Consider the following 23,416-nt stretch of genomic DNA (forward strand, 5'->3'; position numbering starts at 1 on the left):
GTGACTGATATTCTATGATTTGTGCTGTGTCTTTTTTGCTCAGTGATTCCCAGACATTTCAGCATGAAGGGCATTTTTTATTTCTCCCATGGAGTTCAGGTTGGACTTTTTAAAATCGAATCTACTAGAGGCCCGATGCACAAAATTCATGTGGGTAGGGGAGAAAGGGGAGTCCCTCAGCCCGGCCTGTGCCCTCTCACAATCCGGGACCCCTTGCTCCTAACCGCCTGCCTGCTTGCTCCTTACCACTTGGCTTGCTGCTCCTTAGTGCTGCCAGGGAGGTGAGAGAGGCTTCCGCCACCACCACTGCGCTCACCAGCTGTGAGCCCGGCTTCTGGCTGAGCAGCGCTCCAGCTGTGGGAGTGCACTGACCACCAGGGGGCAGCTCTTGCGTTGAGCGTCTGCCCCCTGGTGGCCAGTGAACATCATAGTGACCAGTCATTCTGGTCGTTCCTTCATAAGGGTCACTGGGCTTTTATTATATAGACTAGGGGCCCAGTGCACAAATCTGTGCACCTTCAAAAGAACTGTAGGCTGCAAGGCTGTGGTGGGCACAGGGGCAGGTCTTGGCCTATCCCCTGTGCCCCCTCCAAGCCCCTCCCACTGTGGCCCCTGGTCCCCTGTCTGCCAACAGCCCTGCTCCCACTACCACCGCTCCCACACACTGATGGCGCTGGCCCTGCTGACACCCACTGATGGCGTGGAGCGATTGGGCCAGCACCACCAGCAGGTGCGAGCAGGGCCGATGCCATCAGTGGGTATGAGCAGTGGCTGCTGCCTTAATTGCCCCTCAGGAGAAGGGGGAGGAGGAGAAGAACTCAGGGGCAATCGAAATCGGTGCCAGGTGGCAGCAGCAGGTGTGAGCAGCGGCTTCAGCGCTGGCAACGGGTGCGAGCAGGGCCATCCCCGGCAGCAGGTGTGAGAGGCAGCTGCCAGCCCGATTGCCCCTCAGGAGCAGGGGGAGGTAGAGAAGCCCTGAGGGGCAATCAGGGCCAGCAGCCACCACTCACACCCACTGATGGTACTGAGCAATCAGGGCCGGCACTGGACGCTGGCAGCAGGTGCGAGTGGGACTGGCACCAGCAGCAGGTGCAAGTGCTGGGCGGGACCGCGGTGTGTGGGAGCAAAGAATTTTCAGTAACCACCAGAGGCTTGCCCTGATGACAGCGACTGGCACCCCGCCTTGGTCTGGCACCTCTGCTCATTTGTTCCACCAACCTGCCATGGCTGACGCCTGCCATATTCCGCATGCACCCCCTGGTGGTCATCGCACATCAAAGCAACCGGTTGTTAGATTGTTCGGTTGTTCCGTTGTTCAGTATATTTGCATATTAGGGTTTTATATATATAGATCGGGGTGACAATGATTAGAGGTTGGATTTTTTACTGTGAAGCAGGCCATACTGTTTAGATTTCCCATTTCTGTTCATCAAAGACATAAGAAACCATCCTTCAGTTTCTACTTAGGTTGAAATAACCAGTATTACCACAGAGAGTTGATTTACATAATTGCAGCTTAAATCCATGAAACATTGCATTTTATTTCATCTTTTCAGGCTTAATCAAGAATACATGTATGTTTTCAGGGTGGCTTTTTAGCATGTGGAAAATAATTCGCACATCTCTATCATTGCCTGAAAGGGATCCCAGGTTGGGAGTCATTTTTGCTGTAACTGGTCATTTATATGCTGGTGCCTGGGGAGCTTTGAGGGCAGGTCTTGCTGCAGTGAGAGGCCCCAGGTCCAGGCCAGGGCAAAGAAGCAGGCTGAGAAGGGCAATTGGGGTGGGGGGAGACGACGGGTAGGCAGTGGTGTCCTGCACATGTGTGGTTCTAATCCTGCTTCTGCCATGAGGAGCTACTCTGTGACCTCAGGCCAGTCACTCAGCATCTACGAGCTACTTTTTATTCTAATGAATAAGAATAGAGAGCTATAATGAAGGCAAGCTAATTTTTGTCTTAGATTGTGAGTTTGAAGACGGCATAATTTTATTGATCAGTGCCTACCCTAATGCCACATGCTTTTTGAGGATAATCATACAAATACTAGCTGCCACTTAGTAAGCATCTATTATGCACTAGGCATGGCACATGGTTGAACCCACATTTGCTCGTGCACTCCTCACAGCTTCCCTATGAAGATGTAATTCGTCCCATTCTATAAAGAGAAAACTGGGGCTCCGAAAGGTTGGAAAGCTTGCCCGATGCCCAGATAGGAATAGGCAGAGCCCAGAGATGCCCTCGGGTCCATCTGATTCTTGGGCTCTGGGTGTGGTAAATCTGGAGAAAAGGAAGTTCTTTGTAGTTCCAGGAACTTTCCAGGGGTTGGTGCATTTCATCACCCAGAAGGCATGAAAAGTATATTTAAAAGAATCAGAGATAATTTTTAGAGGCCTTTGGGTGAGATCTCACTGTGGATTCCTCTGCATGTTTTCAACTATTCTCCTCCCACTCTTCACCCAACCCTGCCTCTAGATTTGTGCACTTGCTGCCAACTTCCATGTGGAAGTAGGTGGAAGTGGTGGGAACCCATATATTTGCTTTTTGGAGAATAACAGCCTCCTAGTTTGGACTATAGTAGGGATACCCAGAGTCTCAAAATATAGCTCACGATGTCTGAAGCTGAAAAATATTTCTGAGATGTGTGCACTTGAATAGTCTACTGCACGATCCTCCTTGGAACCTGGATATTCCTGGCATTTCATCAATTACCATCTGTAGTCTTCTGAATTACTGGACAGATTGAAGGGTGATTAGCCAACTTCAGACTCACAGTTTACCTTCTCCAGGGTGTTTTAACCTCCTCACTGTTTATATTTGGAGGCTGGATAATTCTTTGGTGTGGGGTCTGTCCTGGGCCTTGCAAGATGTTTGGCAGCATCCCCGGGCTCTCCCCAATAGATGCTAATAGCCCCCCTCACTCAGTTGTGACCACTCAGATGTCTGCAGACATTGCTAATATCCTCTGGTGTGGGGGAATCACCCCATGTAGGAACCCCTGGTCTAATCTAACTCCTCATCCTCCTTAGCTACTTCCTTGCCCAGTTTTCCGTGTGTCCACCTTGAATATCTCCAGTGCTGGGGAACTCACTCCTTCTCATCTTTAGAGAACACTCATGTTCTAAAACTCTTCCTTACTTTGAACCTAAACATGTCTCTCTAGCTTCCCCCCAACGTGTGATCCTATTCTGCCCTGCCTGGTCCTTCTGATTCCCCCTCAAGTGTTTACAGACCATCATGCCACCCTAAATTTTCTCTATAATTCCTCAAATGCATTGATTGCTCCTTCCCTCCCCATGCTGACTGGTCTGAACATCCTCCACTGTATCTGTGTCCCCTTCAAAGTGGAGAAAGTGAGAGATGGGTGCTGAGTCTGACCACAAAGGAATCACTTCCTTGGATCACCCCCAGAGGGAGCTGAACTTCAGTCAAGGGATCTGGTGAGCAAGGGGCACTATTTTCTAGAACTTTCCACAGTTATATGCCTATGCCACTGTACCGGCAGCCACCTGCACCAGGTCAAACCTGCCTGGAAGGCTGGGAGGCTTCCGATGTTATCCCCACCCCTCAGGTAGCATCCAGGTGAGCACTGCAGCAGCAGGAGGGCCGGGGCAGGGCAGGTGATGGGGCTGCTGGGTTCTGGGCTTGAGCAACTCTGGTTCTTTCTTCTAAGGACCTGTGCACAGAGGCTGTCCTCCTTATCCTGCCTCTTTCCTGGAATATTTATAAGGACAAAAATGAAAAAGACCATGAATGTGAAGCCACTGTATGGATTCTATGTGAAGAGCTGACTGCACAAATGTAACCATGATTATCTCCGAATCATCACCCCCACCTCCATTCCCGCCCGTTGATGTCTCCTGGCAATGGTCTCTCAACTCTAGCCAGGCCAAGCTGCAACCGACTTTAGTAGTGAGTTCCTAAGAAAAAAATTTATTCAAAAAAGAAATCTCTGAAATACCATTAGTTTAATCTGATTTGCCTTATCAAATCAAAATACTGTACATCTATCCATCTCTCTCATGGTCCTTCACATTGGCGCCTAGCACTGTGGCACCCAGGTATTCAGACGGGTAGATTGCATTACAGTAGAAACGAGGGCGGCTGGTGGGTCAAGTACACACGCCGAGCCTCACAGCACAGCATCCTGGGAATGTTGGACTCCTCCATGGGTGTCGAGTCCTGCAGAGGGAGAGCTTCCCAGAAACTGTTCCTACAGATTTGTGATTTACCTCCCCGAGGAACAGTCAAAGTGAACAGGAGGAGGTTCACACTTTAGCCAGAGCACATCAGCTGTTCAGATCATGGCACTATAAGAATCCGGGTGATTGGTTGCAGGGAAGAGAGAAGGCTGTTGTAGATACATTAGGCGCCTACCCAATACCCACTTCTCCTTGGAAGGTTGGCCTGATAACGTAGCATCTTGTGTTTTATGGAGATTTTGTAGCAGGAAGTGGTAAGGTACAGCTCATCTACCACCACCCCGACCTCTCCCAGTGCTATCGGATTACTGGGACGTCAAGTGTAATCAAACCCAACCACGTAATAGTTTCCTCTTTCTCATTAAATTTCATCTTATTTAGTTCTGACTAAGGTTCTAAAATGTCCAGGTCCTTTGGTAATTTCAACTTTAATTTATCTTCTGTATTTGCCATTTCTCACTCATTTTGCATTTTCTGCAAATTTAATCTAAGTCGAATTTACTTTCTCCTCTGGATTGTTAAAGAGCACCATATATTAGATAATATGGTTTCCTGTACCGAGTCCTATGGGATCCTTCTTGATTCTTATTTCCATTCCAATCTAATTTAAGATGCCACTAATTATTACTTGTACTGACCATTTGGCAACAAAACCCAAAACTACATTACCGTCAAGTCTTCCAGACCCTACGTCTTTAATTGCTCTATGAATTGCTTGGGTCAGAGGTTTCACATCAAGTAAATGTTTAAATGAATTCTCCTGTGGGGTTTCAAGTCTGTAATTGTGTTCAAAAATGGCTGTGCCGGTATTAGGGAAAATAATTGAGGCCTTTGAATCTGCCTAGCTTGTTGCTCATTAGATTCTCTTTCACCATATGCGGACAGATCAATTTTCTTATTGGATTTCTTACATTCTTACCTGGAAGGACAGGCAGACCATGAGAACACTCATTTCCTGAGTCATCATGTTGACGAATGTTCTGTTGCTTCTGGAATTTGGAACCATCCCAGATCCCAAGATCGTGGGTCTCTCCATGGTGTATACAATGGCTTTGAGTACCCCGAAAGCCTGACATGTCCTCCATTTCTGTTTAAGCCCTGGGCTTTAATTTCTCCTTACCTAGTTAGTAGCCAGTCATTAGATTATCTTTTAATCAGGTGTTTCTCAACATCGGCCAATTTTTCCCCCACCTCTCACCTCCTCACCCCCAGCCCCAGCCCTGGGACATTTGGCGATGCCTAGAGACACTTTTTGGGTTGCCAACATAGAGGCAGGGAGTGGGGAGATGGGCAGAGGAGGGGGGTGTCAATGCTACAGACATCAAATGGGTAGAGGCCAGAATCTGGCTAATCATCTTACAATGCACAGGACTAGCGAACAAAGGATTTTCTGGTCCCAAATGTCAATAGTGCTGAGGTTGAGGAATCTTGTCAAATCTAAGCTATTCTCAAAGCTACCACCTCCTTCCCATCAGCACCACCAAGAAGGAGGGAGTAGTTAACCTTGCTAAGGAGTGAAGAGACCCGCTCCCTTTCTTCCTGCCTCACTTCCTTTCTTCCTTCTTCCCTCCCTCCCTCCCTCCCTCCCACCCTTCTTTCTTCTTTCAACAAATATTTACTGGGTGCCAACCAGTAAAGCACTTTTATAGACACTGTAGATACAGACATTAACAAGACGATGAAATCCCTACCCAGAGGGAGCGGACGTTCTAGCCAGGGAGTGAGACCGTGCTCAAGAGAAGACGGTTCAGAGATTGAGGAAAGAAGGCAGGGTTCTGTGATTTAACTATGACTACCCATTTCAGGGGCAGAAACCCAGTTTGGAAGGAATGAGGCTGAATGCTTCCCCCCAGAGATGTGTTGTTGTTATTATTTTAGTAAGGCTATTTTTTATTACATATATTAAGACCTAGCTGCTTTCCATGGAGAAGAAACTTTCTAGCACAAACAGCAAATTTAAGCTGTACTTTATTTGCACAGTGACCATCAAGACCATGCAAAAGCTTATGTCGAGAGAGACAGGGGAATTTGACACCTGGGCTTGCTACTTATGAGCTGTGTGACCTTGGGCAAATTTCTTCAGCTCTCTGAGGTTTAGATTCCAAGAAAATTATGATGCCTACTCATTAAACTGCTGTAAGGATTTAATGAGATGTTGTGTATTGAGAGTTTAGCATATTTTCTAGTACTTTGCATAGCTCTCAATAAAGGACTTATAATGTTCATGTGGGGAGGGGGGGGGACATCTTGCATATTTCGGTTTTTTTGCATGATGAGCCACCACTATCTTCTCCTTCCTCTGGTGCTTACTGGGAGGCAGGGACTTAGCAACTACCATTAGGGTAAATGCCAAGGCCCCTCTACTCCATGGTCATGGCTATCACCTGGACCAAGTTTCCCCTCACCGGCAGTGCCAAAGAGAAACAGAGGCGGACAGCTATTGAAGGCAAGACAGATCTTATTCAGACTACTGCAGTAAGGGAGAGAGATTTCAATATACAACAGAGCTCAATTCTACTAAAATAAAAGGCAGGAAACTTTTAAAACACTGGGTTGTGCTAAAGGAAAGTACTAAAGGACATAGAGGGTGGGGGTCACTGTGATTAGGCCATCTGTGCTTGCTAAGTAGCACTTATGAAGGAGTAACAAACTTCTCATATTTTTATGATAGGAGGTAATTTTGCAAATGGGAGCAAGGCAGCCACCAAGTTAGGCTCCTATCCTCCCATGAGGCTGGGAGATCCTTTGATGTTTGAATTTCATTGAGGAGACTCTCAGATCCTTGAGGAAACATTTCTGAGTGACAGATTTACATCCCAAAGTGGCAGAGACAGTACTTACTATTGCAAGTTTTCTCTCTAAGGAAGGGGATGCCAGGGACCTTTAGTCACATTTTAGCTGAAACAAACAGTAAATTCTTTTGACAGTGTCAAGCCTTCTTAGATAGGCATTTTAATGGGGCTGAGTTCAGAGGGACATGGCCTTGGGTGCGTAGGAAACATCCTAGAGTTGGTCAGCCTCTTTAGTGCGGAGGGCTGGACCGAGTCGCCCTGAGACTTTCCTTTGGACCAAAGCCTCCCTGTCTGGGAGGAGAGCCTTGAGCATCTTGAGGGCCTAATTGAACTGATAATTCACTCTTCATTGACCCCTATCAACCAAGGGCTTGTCAAGTGTTGTCATTTGTTATTAAAGGGCTTCTAATTGAGAGAGAACACTGTTAAGATCTGTTTAAACATGCTTGCACAAAATAGAAAATAGTCTGGAAGTAAATATAGCAATAATTAAAGTTCCCCTTTCCTCCAAGTCCAGCTCCCAGAGTTGATCATTACTAATAATTCGTTTAACATTTTCTCTGAAAGCCTAGCATAAGTAAAACAAAGTCTCCTCATGTGTCCAAGGTGCCCAGCTGGTAAGTAGTAGAGCTGGGATGTGAACACAGGCAGTCTGTCTTCAGGGTATATGCCCTTTTCCACAATGGCTTGTGTAAATGCTTTTATTTTTTTATGGCTATCACCTGGACCAAGTTTCTTCTCACCGGCAGTGCCAAAGAGACAGATTAAATAAGCGATAGCTTTACACAAACAGGTAATATTCAGAAAAAATGTCAAACAAATTATTAGTAATGATCAACTCGGGGGAGCTGGACTTGGAGGAAAGGGGACTTTAATTTGGCACTCTGCTCAGGAGCTTGCTTTATTCACTAGACAGCACACCAAGGATACTTTCCTGTCATTACTCAGAAATCTACCTTCTTCTTGAAAGAATATTACTTCTTTGTGTGAAGGTATGGGTTGTTTAATCTGTTCCTGATTGGTGGGAACAGGTTAAAAAATACGTACATCATTGCCCACTTCTTGCTCTTGCAAGCCATCCTGTGATAAGTATCGTGGTGCATGACCTTTGTGCACAGTCATGAGCATCTCCGTATGGGTCAGTCCTAAGAATGGACTTTCCATATCTGAATATGTGCACATTTGGAATTTTCTGGTCATTTCCAAATTGCTTAGAGAACACCTTTGAAATAGTACTGTGTCACTGGGACCCAGCAACACCTCTCTTTCACTTTTGCCTGATCCTTCATGAATGGACTTCTCAAGTAAAACAGCTGGTTGCTGTCAGGGCGTTAGTGTTGGGTCCAAGCACCTGAGGAGCACCTGTTTATATTGATTTTGAATTAGCGTTAACTGTTCATCCTTATGAATGAAGTAGGGGCTATCAACCTGGCTTCAGCTTGGAGGAAGGGGGACCGGATCACCTTCCACAATTCCTCAATACAACCATAAATGTAATCATAATTCAAACTCTAAGTCTCCCTTGGGGTTAAGTTTTATTCTTTATCAGAGACTTAAATGTCCTAACAAAACAGGATGAATTAACAGTAGAGTTGGTCATGAGGAAATTGTTTACTTCAGGCCAAATAACCATCTCTTAATCTTCCTATGTCTAAAGAAACCAGATAAACCAATTTTAATTGACGTTAAAAATATGAATACCGACCGGAGATTGCTGCCTCACACAACCACTTCGAAATACAACTAAAAGATGGAACGGACATCATCCAGAACCACAGGAAGGCTGGCTGAGTTGAAATTCTACAACTAGAAGGAAAGAGAAAAGCATACCGAGACTCAGAGGAGGTGCAGTGTGGAAGTAAAATACAGAGGTACAGAGGCACATGTGGAGAGGGTTGGTGGCTGAGGACATGGTTGTCTTTTTCAATCGGGAGGGAGTCTCAAGCTCTGAGCTCCAGTTCCGGGTGAGTCTCTGGGGAGGCAGACTCATACGGGAGAAACTGGACTGTCTGGCATCAGTCGGAACTCGAGGGCAGCTTAGTCTCAGGGGTGCATGTGGCAACTGCCGGGACACTGAGAAGCAGGGCCTCTGAGGGCAAGAGTGAGAGCAGCCATAACTGCTCGCTCCACCAGCCCTGTTGATCCCCTGGGATCCCTGCCCTGCCCAAGCCACTGGGGCTTTTTCGTATGAAAGGCCTGGCCCTTTGCAATCTGATAATTACCTAACAAACTGCAGTTGGCCCAAGGCCCCAGAGCAACTTGCATTGCGTCACAGCTGGCTCCTGCTGGATAGCCTCAGGCAGAGGCTAGATTTGCATCTCCTTAGAGATCCAGGAGCCAGAGTGCCCGGTGGTCAGAGTGGGACCATCCAGATTGCAGATCCTCAGATTCATAAAGGACACACTCAGGGGGCAGACTCAGTGAGCACCAAAGCCCCACTGAAGCAAGTCTTGCCCCTGAGGGGTGTCTCCAGCACAGAAGTTCTCCCACTGCAGACACAGCTGATTCTCACAGCCAATTGGCCTGGAGGTCAATCCCTCCCAGTGTTACCTACAACAATCAAGGCTTAACTACAACAAGACTGTGCAAAAAGCCCACAAGGGGTGCACCAAGAGCATCTACCTCAGGTAATTGGGGAGGCTGAGCCACTGGGACCTATAGGACACCTAGTACAGAAAGCCACTCTATCGACACAGCAAAGCATAAAAAAAATGCGGAGACAAAGAAACAGGACACAAATGACAGAAATAGAGGAAAACAAACTACTGGATATAGAATTCAAAACCACACTTTTAAGGTTTTTCAAGAATTTTCTAGAAACCGCCGATAAATTTAGTGAGACCCTCGATAAATCTGGTGAGACCCTCGAGGATATGAAAAAGGACCAACTAGAAATTAAGAATACACTGACTGAAATAAAGAATATTATACAGAGATCCAACAGCAGACTAGAGGATCATAAGAATCAAGTCAAAGATTTGAAATACGAAGAAGCAAAAAACACCCAACCAGAAAAGCAAAAGGAAAAAAGAATCCAAAAATACGAAGATAGTGTAAGGAGCCTCTGGGACAACTTCAAACGGACCAACATCCGAATTATGGGGGTGCCAGAAGAGAGAGAGCAAGATATTGAAAACCTATTTGAAGAAATAATGACAGAAAACTTCCCCTACCTGGTGAAAGAAATAGACTTACAAGTCCAGGAAGCGCAGAGAACCCCAAACAAAAGGAATCCAAAGAGGACCACACCAAAACACATCATAATTAAAATGCCAAGAGCAAAAGACAAAGAGAGAATCTTAAAAGCAGCAAGAGAAAGACAGTCAGTTACCTACAAAGGAGTACCCATACGACTGTCAGCTGATTTCTCAACAGAAACTTTGCAGGCCAGAAGTGAGTGGCAAGAAATATTCAAAGTGATGAATACCAAGAACCTACAACCAAGATTACTTTATCCAGCAAAGCTATCATTCAGAATTGAAGGTCAGATAAAGAGCTTCACAGATAAGAAAAAGCTAAAGGAGTTCATCACCACTAAACCAGTATTACATGAAATGCTGAAAGGTATCCTTTAAGAAGTGGAAGAAAAAGAAAATAGTAAAGATACAAACTATGAAAAACAAATACACATCTATCAACAAGTAAATCTAAAAATCAACTGAATAAATAATCTGATGAACAAAATGAACTGGTGATTATAATAGAATCAGGGGCATAGAAAGGGAGTGGACTGACTATTCTTGGGGGGAAAGGGGTGTGGGGGATGCAGGAAGAGACTGAACAAAAATCGTGCACCTATAGATAAGGACAATGGGAGGGGGTGAGGGCAGAGGGGGGGTGGAAAACGGGTGGAGGGGAGCTATGGGGGGAAAATGAGGAACAACTGTAATAATCTGAACAATAAAGATTTAATTTTAAAAAAATAAATAAATAAACACAATTGAGGCAGCTCCCACCCGGCCCACCTCTTCCAGCTCCCACCGGGCTCGCAGGCTCACTGTAGCGTGCTATGGTTAAATACTCGTGGGTTGATTGATTACTCGCGGGGTGTGATTAAGTAATTAAGCTGAGGAGCCACCCAGAGCCGCCAGGTGCCCACCCTTGAGGTTTTAGCAGAACCAGCTGGGCCAGAGCCTCTGCCCCTCCCCAGGGATGAAGCTGGCAGCCTGGGCTCCTCGCAGGCCCCTCACGGCCAGCCCCCAGCCCCCCCCCCCCACCCCCCAACCCCCGCTTCCGCCAGGCTTCTGTGGCTTCCATGACAGGGGCACAGCGCCCGCCCGGCCTCACCTGAGCTCAATCCCTGATGGCCGTGACTCCGCTGCCCCATTTTGCTTCCATTAAAAATGTCTGTGTATTTCTAACCCTCAGCCACCGGCTTCCGCCAGCGGAGGCAGCCTGCGCCCTGGGCGAGGTCACCCCAAGGAGAGGGATGCCGGCCAGGCGGGGAGGGGCCCGGTGCTGAGACGGTGCCCCTAGGATCGCCCTGGCTCAGCCTGACTCACTCACTCCTGCATCGCTGGCACCGGCCAAGCCCCCTGGGCCACCACATCAGCCACCAAACAGGAGCAGTAAGCAGGCCTCAGCGGGTCTCCCTGTGCTGTGCGCCCCCTCCTCCTCCAGCGGGAGCCACCGAGGCGGCGGGGAGGGGAGGGCGGGGTGCGAGGCGGTCTCACTAGGTGCCTCCCAAAGCCGGTGCTGGGTGTTCGGGCGGATGTTGGACGAGAGGTCCTGCTCGTTCTTCCAAGAACACACAGTCCAGTGGCCCTTCCTTCCCAACAACAGGAATGCAGCTGAGACTAACAGACTCCATTTCTCACCCCACAGAGGAGCACACCGTCCGCAGGCCGGAGGCACTGGGCAGGGCCTGGGAGCAGGTGCCGCACCTCCAGGTGGGTGTGGAAGCGGCAGCATCGAGGAGGGATCTGTCTTGTCCCCACAGGTAGGGAGACACAGGGACCTGGCCCGCAGCCCCAGCTCGGTAACTTGGTCACACCAGCCACCTGCACAGCGACCTACATATATAGGGTGTCCCAAAATTCACGCAAGATTTGCAATTCAATTCAATTCAATTCAATTCAATTCAATTCAATTCAATTCAATTGCAAATCTTGCGTGAATTTTGGGACACCCTATACCAGTGATGGCGAACCTATGACACGCGTGTCAGAGGTGACACGCGAACTCATTTTTTTGGTTGATTTTTCTTTGTTTAATGGCATTTAAATATATAAAATAAATATCAAAAATAGAAGTCTTTGTTTTACTATGGTTGCAAATATCAAAAAATTTCTATATGTGACACGGCACCAGAGTTAAGTTAGGGTTTTTCAAAATGCTGACACGCCGAGCTCAAAATGTTTGCCATCACTGCCCTATACCATGGCTCCAGGGGCAGAGCCCGCAGGGCAGAGGGTGGGAGGGCCTGGGTTATTGCGCCCTGGCTACTGGACACCAAGCAGCTCTGAGCGAGAGCGAGAGCAAGCTGCGTGCTGCTGTGAAGGTCTTCAGAGCATGAGGCCAAATGAGAAGCAAAATACAGACCTGCAGGGGTGTGGAGAGGAATGTGTCAGCATGTGCTTTTATTTACATAAACAAACAAAAAATGATACAGCTGATGAGGGAACTGGGTGTGGCAGACATCTTTAAGATCATGCTGAGCTTTGAACTTCAAGCTATCACCCGGCCGGCTAGTGTGGCTCAGTGGATTGAGCATTGATCTGTGAACCAAGAGGTCCCAGGTTTGATTCCCAGTCAGAGCACATGCCTGGGTTGTGGGCTCGATCCCCAGTAGGGGGCATGCAGGAGGCAGCCAATCAATGAGTCTCTCTCATCATTGCTGTTTCTATCTCTCTCCCTCTCCCTTCCTCTCTGAAATCAATAATATATATATATATAAAGAAAATTATGAATAAAAATCAAACACACAAAAAAATATATATGAATACCAAGGAATGCTCCCCTAGTTTGAAGGAAGTTGCTTTACTGTTTGGTTCTCTCTCTCTCTCTCTCTCTCTCTTAACCTCTGGCAAAATGGTGTAGGAATGAGCTTGGGGACAGGAAGACATAAGTGGCTTTAATGCCAATAATCTCATTGCTTCACCATTAAAATGGTATGTATGGAAATGACAAAAACAGAAGGCTAAAACTGCAACATGTTTGTCATCATTCTAACTTACAAAATGGTAGTCACCATGACTTCTGAAGGACAGGGCTGATAAGATCTGAATGTACTAGAATCAGACACTAAAGGACATGGTTTGATGCAACGGAGGGAAATAGCCAGAAAAGAACAAAGAAACATACCAGCTCAGTCTCTTTCTTTCTTTTTTTAACATGTGTGGACTTACTGTCTGATTTCCCAAAAGTCTGTGATCTTTATGGAGAGTTAGATGAAGTTATATCTTATTTAGCAGTAGAATGCGTTAGCCTTTAAACAAAGCAGGAGCAAGAAAGAAACCTCCCACTTCACCTGCCATTTCCCCTACTTTGTCTTCCCCAACTCAAGTGCCAACTTGCACATGGCAGAACTTGCCACATCCTGACCCCACTTGCCTGGGTCCTGCTTGTCCAGGCATTTCTGGAGGCGGTTCCCTTGGCCTGGATGCCCCACTACCCTCTGCCTGCCCTTCCATGCTGATTCCTTCCCTGCCCTTCAGGAAATCACTGTGTCTCTCACCATCCCTGACTCTGAGCTGCACGCTGTCAGAACCTTCTCTAGGTATGATCTCAGCTGGGACTGTGTCCCTAGTGCCCCTGGACCTGCACCTTGTTCCAAGGGAGCAGGTCTCCCCGTTGTGTTATGCAGGCTCCCGTTTTATTCTTGCTGCTCTGCCAGCAGGAATGCCCTTCCCATTGGTTCTGGTTGTACAGGCCCTGCTCTTCAAGGCTCAGCTCCAAGGGCCACGCCTTCAGCTGGGCTCTGGATGGCCTGGCCCCAGCCCCTTCTTCCCCCAGTATACCTGTCACCATCTTCTCGTTGTTTTTCTGGTTCTTAATCCGTCCACCCAGACAGTACATGGCTTGAGGGCAGAGACTAAGTCTCAACCTGGAATATATTTCAATGGCAATTGACCTGGAATGAGGTCCCATTACCCAAGTCAAATATCCAAGGAAATTATTAGAAATTGATCCACCTGCTTCAGTGACTGAGTGTGGCCCATGCCTTGAACCCACACATGGAAACAGAAATGCCTCTGGGCGAGTTAGGAACCTGTGTGTCCCTTTGTCCTTGGTGACCACCCTTGGTTGTCTATGCTGCTTTCCCTTCCTTTCTCCCTCTTGCTTCTTCTCCCACTCTAAGGCCCTCAGTGTCCTCTGAGTTCTCTGCTTCTTCTCTTATGTAAATAGAAAGCCTATCACTCGTGTTGATGAATGAAACTTCTACACTCATTTGCACAGATGGACTCATAATAGCTGCTCTTTGTTGATGGTTTACCCACATTATTGTACAAAAATCCCACTGGCTCCTTAATCCCTATAAGGGTCCCGTAAGGAAGGTGTAAACTGAGGTCCCCAATCTACAGACTAAGACGATGAGGCTCAGAGAGTGACGGAAATCACCCAGGAGCAAAAGGCAGAGTGGGATGGGTCCCAGGCCTCACCGAAACCCAGAGCCTGGGCTTCTACCCTCCTTGTGGGGTTGTCTCTCTCCGTGGGACCGGCTGAGTTTTGGGCCTTACCTCAAACTGTGGGATAAAAGTATTTCTCTTTCCTACAGACATTTTAGTCATTGACCAAACCAGAAATCATTAATTTATGGGGAATGAAGGGGGACACAGGAGATCCCTGACATTGTTACTGGCTAAGTTTTCAGGGCTGCCTCCAAACCCCATGGGCTGCCAGACCCTCTTTACAGGCAGGCCCCTGCCCCACTAGGAAGCCTCTCTGTGGTTAATTACCCCTTGTCCTAAGGTAATGCATCCTTTTTCATAGTCTCTCTCAGCACCTGGGACACCTCCCCAATGCCACCCCACACTCCCTACCGACTCCCTACCCACACGCAAAGTCTCCTGGCAGCTGGTTCAGAAATCAGGTCTCTATCTCCCTCATTGCAAACCCAAGCCTTCGTTCCACCTGCACCCAAGGCTCCTGGGTACCAAATGCGTGTGTGCAGGTGTGCGTGTGTGCGTGTGTGTTCACGTGTGCATGTGTGTGTGTGTCATTCACATTTAAAGATTATTTCTCTAGTTCCTCATATACAAACACACTACCTGCCTCATTCCCTCTCTGCCTCCTATCTTATTTCTATCTTTGCCCAGATATTTCTCAGAGGGCAGGCTGCCCTGCAGCACAATGGGCTCATCAGCTGAAAAACCTCGGCGTCTTGCCTGCGTCCCCACAGCAATGCAAGGAGAGCAGAGCCCAGGAATCGAGCGGGAGTCAATAAGCACCGCCTAGCAGCAAGAATGAGCACCAGACCAGGGAAAAGCAGGTCTCTGTCTGCTCCTGTTTATAAGCATAAAACTTGCACACAGACACCCCTGAAGTCCTCAGAGAAGCAGGAAAATGCCAGCAGGTAACACATATATTTATCTCAACCAACTACAAGCACAAGGAGTCGTCATTCTGCCCCCGGACACAGCCCAGGCTGGACTGGTGGGTCCCTGCTCTCAGGTATTTTAGAGGCCGCACCATGAACAACCTTCCTCTGACTGGCATCTCCAGAGGGTCAATTTCTAGGTATTGATTAGCAGCCTGGCAGCTGAATAACTTCCATTTCTTTCCTGTCTATAAACACCATCTGTTTGGGGAAAACAGTAACAGGGAAAGGAAAGTGTGCTAAGCAACTAGTGAAAGGCAAGCCAGGAGCGTGTGCATGTGAGAGAGAAAGAGAGAGAGAGAGAGAGAGAGAGAGAGAGAGAGAGAGAGAGAGAGAGAGAGAGAGAAAGGGGGTACACTTTGCTTAGGAACAAGCTCCAGAGAGAGGCAGATGGGATTAGATTTCCCAAGCACCTTGGATTCCACCAATGAGGCCATGGTGGGGGAAAACAATGGCATTGAATAACGTCCAATGTGACCTTGAGCACTGCCTGTATTCAATTAAGAGAATGATTTTATGCCAGGAGAATGTGGGGGATCCAGACAGGTTAAGTAAAGTGCCAATGGCCAAAATAAGACTGCCATGAGAATTGGAATAAACTTAACCTTGGCAAAATTGTGACCTAGGCAAAATTTTTTAGGATTCTTACCCCCAGTATTTTAATTTACTTTTTTAAACATATAGAAAAGTACTGAATAATATAATATATTCTGCATGTATATGCCAGGATAATTGAACACATTTTAATTATATTCTTTTTATGACTTAGCTTCAAAGTCATGTAACGTTATTTCCATTGTACCCCATTGGCAGGGTAGTTCCATGTCCCCTGTAAATGCTAACCAAAGGACAGAAGAGACTTACTTATTTGTTCAAGTTCCGTGAATGTGGCCTCTCTCTCTCTCTCTCTCTCTCTCTCTCTCTCTCTCTCTCTCTCTCTCTCCCTCTCAATGTTGAATCATACTGTACTCACCCTTCTTCTTATTGTGATGATGTGAGATGATAAAATGCCCACGTGATGAGAATAAATGAGGGGAATGATGGAGGCATGACGTAGTGTTAGGCTACTATTGACCTTCTGATGACATGTCAGAAGGAGGATCCTCTGCTTCTGGTGATCCTGGATTATGGAGCCATCATCATGTCAATGGTTGAGTATCAGGAGCAGATGATGTTGGTGATTGGGGAAATGTAACCTTTTTAAACTGTGGTTGACCATGTGTAACTGAACTGGTACAAGCAAAACTGCAGGTAAGTGGGGACTACTATAGTAACATGCTAGGCATAAAATTTTTCACAGTATTCACTAGTAATTTTTAAAATCACTAATGCTCCTATTTTCATTCCCTACATTGTTTAGTTTTACCTTAACTTTATACTTTACTCTTTTTTCTGTCTTGACAGAGAATTATTGTCCCCAAAGAATTATCTTCGATTTTGTTCACCTCTACTATTTCTTTGTTTCCTATTTCATTAGTTTTTCTCTTGATTTTTATTATTTTCTTCTATGTTCTTTGGGTTTTCTCTACTGTCCTTTTGCTAGATGCTTGAATTTACAGTTTTTTGTTGTTGTTGTTTTTTTACCATAAAACGACTTTATTCAGATGACACTGCTATATAAGGGTTTGCAACAGTTTCAGAATTCATGTACAAAGCACATTGCCATGGGAAATGAACTATCTCCCCCCCCCCGCTCCTCCCCCCCCCCCCGCCCCCCGCCCGCAGTCTCTCTTGAATTCAATAACCCTCTTCCATTCTACAGGGAAACTCTTGCTTGCAGATTTAAATTCTAAAACAAGGGAGAGATATATGCTAACGCTTAATCTGAAACAAGTGTTTGTGTTGACTACGCCATGTTAAAGGTATTTTAAAAGTACATTAGTAGTATTCCATATAGAGGTTATATATATAAATTTAAAGTAGACTGACTTTTTTGATGGACATTTAACTGGCTTCCAATTTTTGACTAATATGAATAAAGCAGTTATGAACATCCTTATATAATTTTTTAGGTGGACAGTACAATAACAGAAGTGTCATACAAATTTAGGAGGACTTTTTAAATTATACTGCTAGAAATATTTCCAGTTCTTTTCTCTATTATAACATTTGAGACACTCAACATTATTGAGACTAGAGTTCTAATTTGCATCTTCAGTATTTCTTTTTTTTTAATATATATTTTATTGATTAAGATATTACATATGTGTCCTTGTCCCCACGTTACCCTCTACCCCCCCCCCCCCGCTCATGCCCTCACCCCCCCCCCCGTTGTCCATGTCCATTGATTAGGCCTATATGCTTGCATATAAGTCCTTTGGTTGATCTTTCCCCCTTACTCCCACCCTCCCCTACCTTCCCTCCAAGTCCCGACAGTCCAATCAATGCCTCTCCGTCTCTGGATCAGTCCTTGTTCATCAGCTTATGTTGTTCATTATATTCCACAAATGAGTGAGATCATGTGGTATTTATCCGCTCTCCAGTTCCATCCATGCTGTGGCAAATGGTAAGAGTTCCTTTTTCTTCTTCCTCTTCTTAAAGAATACCTTTCAGCATTTCATATAATGCTGGTTTGGTGGTGATGAACTCCTTTAGCTTTTTCTTATCCGTGAAGCTCTTTATCTGACCTTCTATTCTGAATGATAGCTTTGCTGGATAAAGTAATCTTGGTTGCAGGTTCTTGCTATTCATCACTTTGAATATTTCTTGCCACTCTCTTCTGGCCTGCATGGTTTCTGTTGAGAAATCAGCTGACAGTCGTATGGGTACTCCCTTGTAGGTAACTGACTGTCTTTCTCTTGCTGCTTTTAAGATTCTCTCTTTATCTTTTGCTCTTGGCATTTTAATTATGATGTGTCTTGGTGTGGTCCTCTTTGGATTCCTTTTGTTTGGGGTTCTCTGCGCTTCCTGGACTTGTAAGTCCATTTCTTTCACCAGGTAGGGGAAGTTTTCTGTCATTATTTCTTCAAATAGGTTTTCAATATCTTGCCCTCTCTCTCCTTCTGGTACCCCTATAATTCTGATGTTGGTACGCTTGAAGTTGTCCCAGAGGTTCCTTACACTATCTTCATATTTTTGGAATCTCTTTTCTTTTTTCTTTTTCGGTTGGGTATTTTTTGTTTCTTTGTATTTCAAATCTTTGACTTGATTCTTGGGATCCTCTTGTCTGCTGCTGGATCTCTGTAAATTATTCTTTATTTCAGTCAGTGTATGCTTAATTTCTAGTTGGTCCTTTTTCATGTCCTCCATGGTCTCACTATACTTATTGAGGGATTCATTAAATTTATCGGCGGTTTCCATAAAATTCTTGAAAAACCTTATAAACGTGGCCTTGAACTCTATATCCAATCGTTGGCTTTCCTCCATTTCTGCCATTTGTGACCTGTTTCTTTGTCTCCGCATTTTGGCAGCTTCCCTGTGTTGATAGAGTGGCCCTGCGCGCCAGGTGTCCTGTAGGGCCCAGTAGCTCAGCCTCCCCAGTTACCTGGGGTGGACACTCTTGGTGCACTCTTGGTGCCTTGGTTGTTGTAGAATCACTGGGAGGAATTGACCTCCAGGCCAATTGGCTGTGAGAGTCAGCTGTGTCTAAAGTGGGAGAACTTCTGTGCTGAAGACACCCTTCTGGGGCAAGACTTGCTTCAGTGGGGCTTTGGTGCTCACTGAGTCTGCTCCCTGAGTGTGTCCCTTATGGATCTGAGGAGTTGCAGTCTGGATGGTCCCCCTCTGACCACTGGGTACAGTGGCTCCTGGATCTAAGGAGGTGCTAATTCAGCCTCTGCCTGAGGCCACACAGCAGGAGCCACGAAGAGGCTCAGCTGTGAAGCAATGCAAGCTGCTGCGGGGCCTTGGGCCTTCTCTTGGAAGTTCCGGGTCTGCCTGGCTCGGCTGCAGTTAGGTACATTCACATGCAAAAGCCTCTGCCGCAGCCTGGGTGGGGCGGGGTCTCAGTGAATCAAAGGGCGGATCAAGGAGCTATGGCTGATTCTCCGCCCGGAGTCGGGGTCTCAGTGACCCGATAATTGCTGCAAGCACCCTGAGGGAAAGCCGCCTTCAAGTTCGCCCGCTGCCGGACAGACCAGCTTCTCCCCGTATGAGTCCTGGGTCCCCAGAGACTTCCCGGAACCGGAGTTCAGAGCAGTTGGGAGCTTGTGATTCAAAAAGACAGCCGCGTCCTCAGGTGCCACCCCCTTTCCTCGCGCGCGTGAGCCGCCGTACCTCTGCACTTCACCTCCGCAGCGCCTCTGGCTCTCAGCGTGCTTTTCTTTCCTTCTAGTTGTAGAATTTACACTCAGCCAGCCTTTCTGTTGTTCTGGATGATGTTTGCTCAGTCCTTTGCGGTAATTTTCAATTGTTGTGTGAGGCGACAATTTCCCGGTGTTTACCTATGCCGCCATCTTAGTTTCTCCCGAATTTACAGTTTTAATTATTCTTTATCTTCTTTTTCTTTTTTTAATGTTTGTCCTTTTATTTGTTACTCTTATAAAAATCTCAGTTTTCACTGGACTCAGACTTAGAGGTAGAAGCTCTCAGAGGGGACAGCCTACGTCTCTCGGCAGTGTGTTCCTGGCGGTTTTCTTTGGCCTCCTCCATTCTCTTAGCCAAACGTTTGGCATATACTGCGGCCTCTTCCTTATTTTTCTTAGCACGTTGTTTCCTCAGGGCAATACTCTGATGTTTGTGTTGCAGGACGTGTGGAGTAACAAGACGCTGAATCTAGGGTGCTTTAGTCCTAGTTTCTTACCTTCTTTATTTAGGGGCTTTCTTACAACATATTGGCGGACATCTTCTTTAGAGAGATGGAAAAGTTTGCAGATTCTGCTGGCTCTTTTGGGCCCCAGCCAATGAGGCACAGTGACATCAGTGAGACCAGGATATCTTTCTCCCCTTTTTTTACAATGACCATGTTGAGAACACTGAGATTGGCATCCACAATGCAACCCCGAACACATTTGCATTTTCTCTCCCCAGTTCTCCTTGGCCTCTAACAGGAGTGCCCCGTGCTCAGCAGCAGGCAGACGCGGCCATGGGTCAGACACCCTGCTCCATGGGGACACTGTGTTTGTCATACCCACTACTGATTCAAACCACAAAACCTTTCCATCCTTACCCAGAGAGTCAGCAGCAACTACTGTGGCCATAGCTCTTCTCATAAAAGGTACAAAGTTTGCGTTCATCATCCACTTCAGTGAGTTTCTCACAGCCAGTGACTGGGAAAGAGATGTTCAGCTTCATCCTGAAGCAGCTGGCGGCCTCCAAGGCCCCGTGTCTTTATGTTCTTAATGTGAACGTAAGGCTATAAACTCACCTCCAAGCATCACAGTGTGTAGTTCCACTATTTACATCCAGTTCTAAGTATCTGGTCACTTTCACCGTGAAACGACCTTTAACCCAGGAGTCCTTTAGGAGCGCAGGCTTTAGTTTTCAAGTATTAAACGTTTCATTTAATTTTTCACTTAATTGCTTTTAATAATAAAAACTGGTTTTAAAATTATGTCCTAATATATGATCATTTTCTTAATGTTTTATATGTTCTTGAAAGGAGCACGTAGTGTCCATTTTAACTGGATGCGGGCCTCTATATCTGTATCTTTTGTGCCAAGTTTTTTATCATGTTGGACACATATTTCATAGATTGTTCAATTATTGTTTACTTCATCTAGCAGTTTCTAATAGAGGTGTGTTAAAAAGTTCCGCTCTGGTTATAGTTTAGTTAATTTCTAATTGTTTTAGTTTTTCCTTTACACATTTTAAGGTTTTATGTTGTGTGCATACATGATTATGCTTGCTGTATCTTGTGGATTGTTTTGTAGTATGTTTCTTTAGTCTTAGTAGTTCCTTTTTTACTAATTAAATTCTATTTTACTTGACAATACTGTAAATGCTTCAGTAAATTAATACATGCCTTCAATATCATTTCCCAAACTTTTCTTTTTAACCTTTCACTGTTCTAGAACTTGTATGGATTTGGTTTGTTGTTGTTCATTTGTTTCCATCCAGTTTGATGGTTGCTGTCCTTTAATAGATAGATTGATTCAATTATATTTATTGTGATTACATTTTAACTTGTTTCTACCATCTGGTTTCTCGTTATTAGCTTTTTACTGATATTAGGGGTACTACAGAGCCTGTCACAGAATCAGGTCCTACTTGAAAGGATGTGTCTACATCCTCCTACCTTCCTCCCAAGGCTTGCAGCGACGAAAAGTCAGAAACCTAGTCAACTCTTGCTGCTGTTTATTTTTCCCAAGGGGAAGCCCCACCCCAGCTCTGCGCTGAGGCAGAGCCCCTAGTTCCATTTCCCCGCCAGGTAGCACATTAATCCCCTGTGGTTCTCCAGGAACTCCGCCCCAGCCCAGCAGGGCCCACTTATGGCCAAGAGCCTAGCGGCCGGTGCCTGCTAGTGTTTAGTGCAGAGGTGGTGCTAAGGAGAGGCAAGTCTGCAGAGCGTGAAACAGTGCCACCAACGTCCAGTCATCTCCGCGTTTGGGCAGACCCTCCCCTGACACTCAGATGGTGTCACAACAGCTCCAAACAGCACACCACACCGGGTCTTCCCTCCCCGCCTTGAAAACATACCCTTCTTAGGTATCATTCTCTTGGAGTCCTGATCTCCTCTGTGTTCAAGCTAACTGGACTTCCCTAATCCTACCCTCACCACAGCTGTGAAAAGTACACTTAGGGAAGGAGTAATCACAAGGGAGACTTTATGTTTGCATGTGGCTCTGGATTCCACGATGGAGAAAACCATTCAGGGGGAAAGAGGGAGAAAGATAGAAACACTGATGAGAGAGAAACATCTATCGGCTACCTCCTGCACGCCCCCTATTGGGGGTTGAGCCTGCAAGCCCAACATGTGCTCTGGTCAGGAATCAAACCAGCAACACTGGTTCGTTCGAATGGGACAACCCTCAAACAGCTGAGCCACACCAGCCAGGCTGAAGGAAACCATTCTTAGGACCAACTCCAATATCAATGAGACAAAGCTCTGATGTCATCATTGTAATAATACTCCACAAATATCTGAGTTGTCATTTTATTTTATTTCATTTCATTTATTTCATTTACCTGTTTTGATTTTTTCAGATACTTAAATATGTCATGGTTAACAACATTAGCCTTTTTCTATGACTGGAAAATTAAAGGACTCCATTCATTCATTAATGTCTTATTCAGACAGTTTGACAAGGATATTCATATGTCTCAAGCAAGAGGTCTGGCGTTTATTAAAGTCATTGCTACCCCTCAGCAAGTGAAAATATATTTAGATTTCCACATAGAGGTTTTGTTTGTACATACTGTAAGGACCAGTATCAGATTCCATTGAGTACTGACCTTTACTTAATTCACAAGGTCATACCATCTAAAGGCCCCTTGTACTTGATGATAAAAATAGGACATGGATGGATTTGTTTTTTAATTCAAAATAATGATACTTATCATTGTTATACTTGTTCTCAATCTTTAGCTATAATGGAGTAGCATCAAGTATGCATGTCACAGATGGCAGCAACCAAGGAGGGCACAGGAGGTCTGCATCCACCATAGACTGCCCGGAAGCCTCCGGTTGGCAAGCATTAAACAGTAATTCTAATATTCTCTAGTATTCTTGGTATTCTTTGCCTGCCACATTTTTTTCCAGCAGGACTTTTAATAAGTAAACACTACATTGATTTGAATTTCATCTCCATTTTTCTTCTTTTCTTTTTTATTTTTAAAATATGTTTTTATTGATTTGAGAGAGAGAAGAGAAAGGGAGATAGAAAAAGGGGGTGGGGAGAAATATCTATGTGAGAGAGAAACACACACCCCTACTGGGGATGGAGCTCACAACCTGAGTACGTGCCCTGACTGGGAATCGGACCAGCCACCTTTCGGTGCATGGCAC

General features: G+C 45.8%; 1 pseudogene; it reads right to left on the reverse strand.

Annotated features, from left to right (window-relative positions):
* Nucleotides 1-20,019: 20,019 nt before the first annotated feature.
* On the reverse strand, nt 20,020-20,763 carry LOC118663299 (annotated as a pseudogene).
* Nucleotides 20,764-23,416: the final 2,653 nt, after the last annotated feature.

The sequence above is a fragment of the Myotis myotis genome, unplaced genomic scaffold (genome assembly GCF_014108235.1).
Source record: "Myotis myotis isolate mMyoMyo1 unplaced genomic scaffold, mMyoMyo1.p scaffold_m19_p_9, whole genome shotgun sequence".
NCBI classification, from domain to species: domain Eukaryota; kingdom Metazoa; phylum Chordata; class Mammalia; order Chiroptera; family Vespertilionidae; genus Myotis; species Myotis myotis.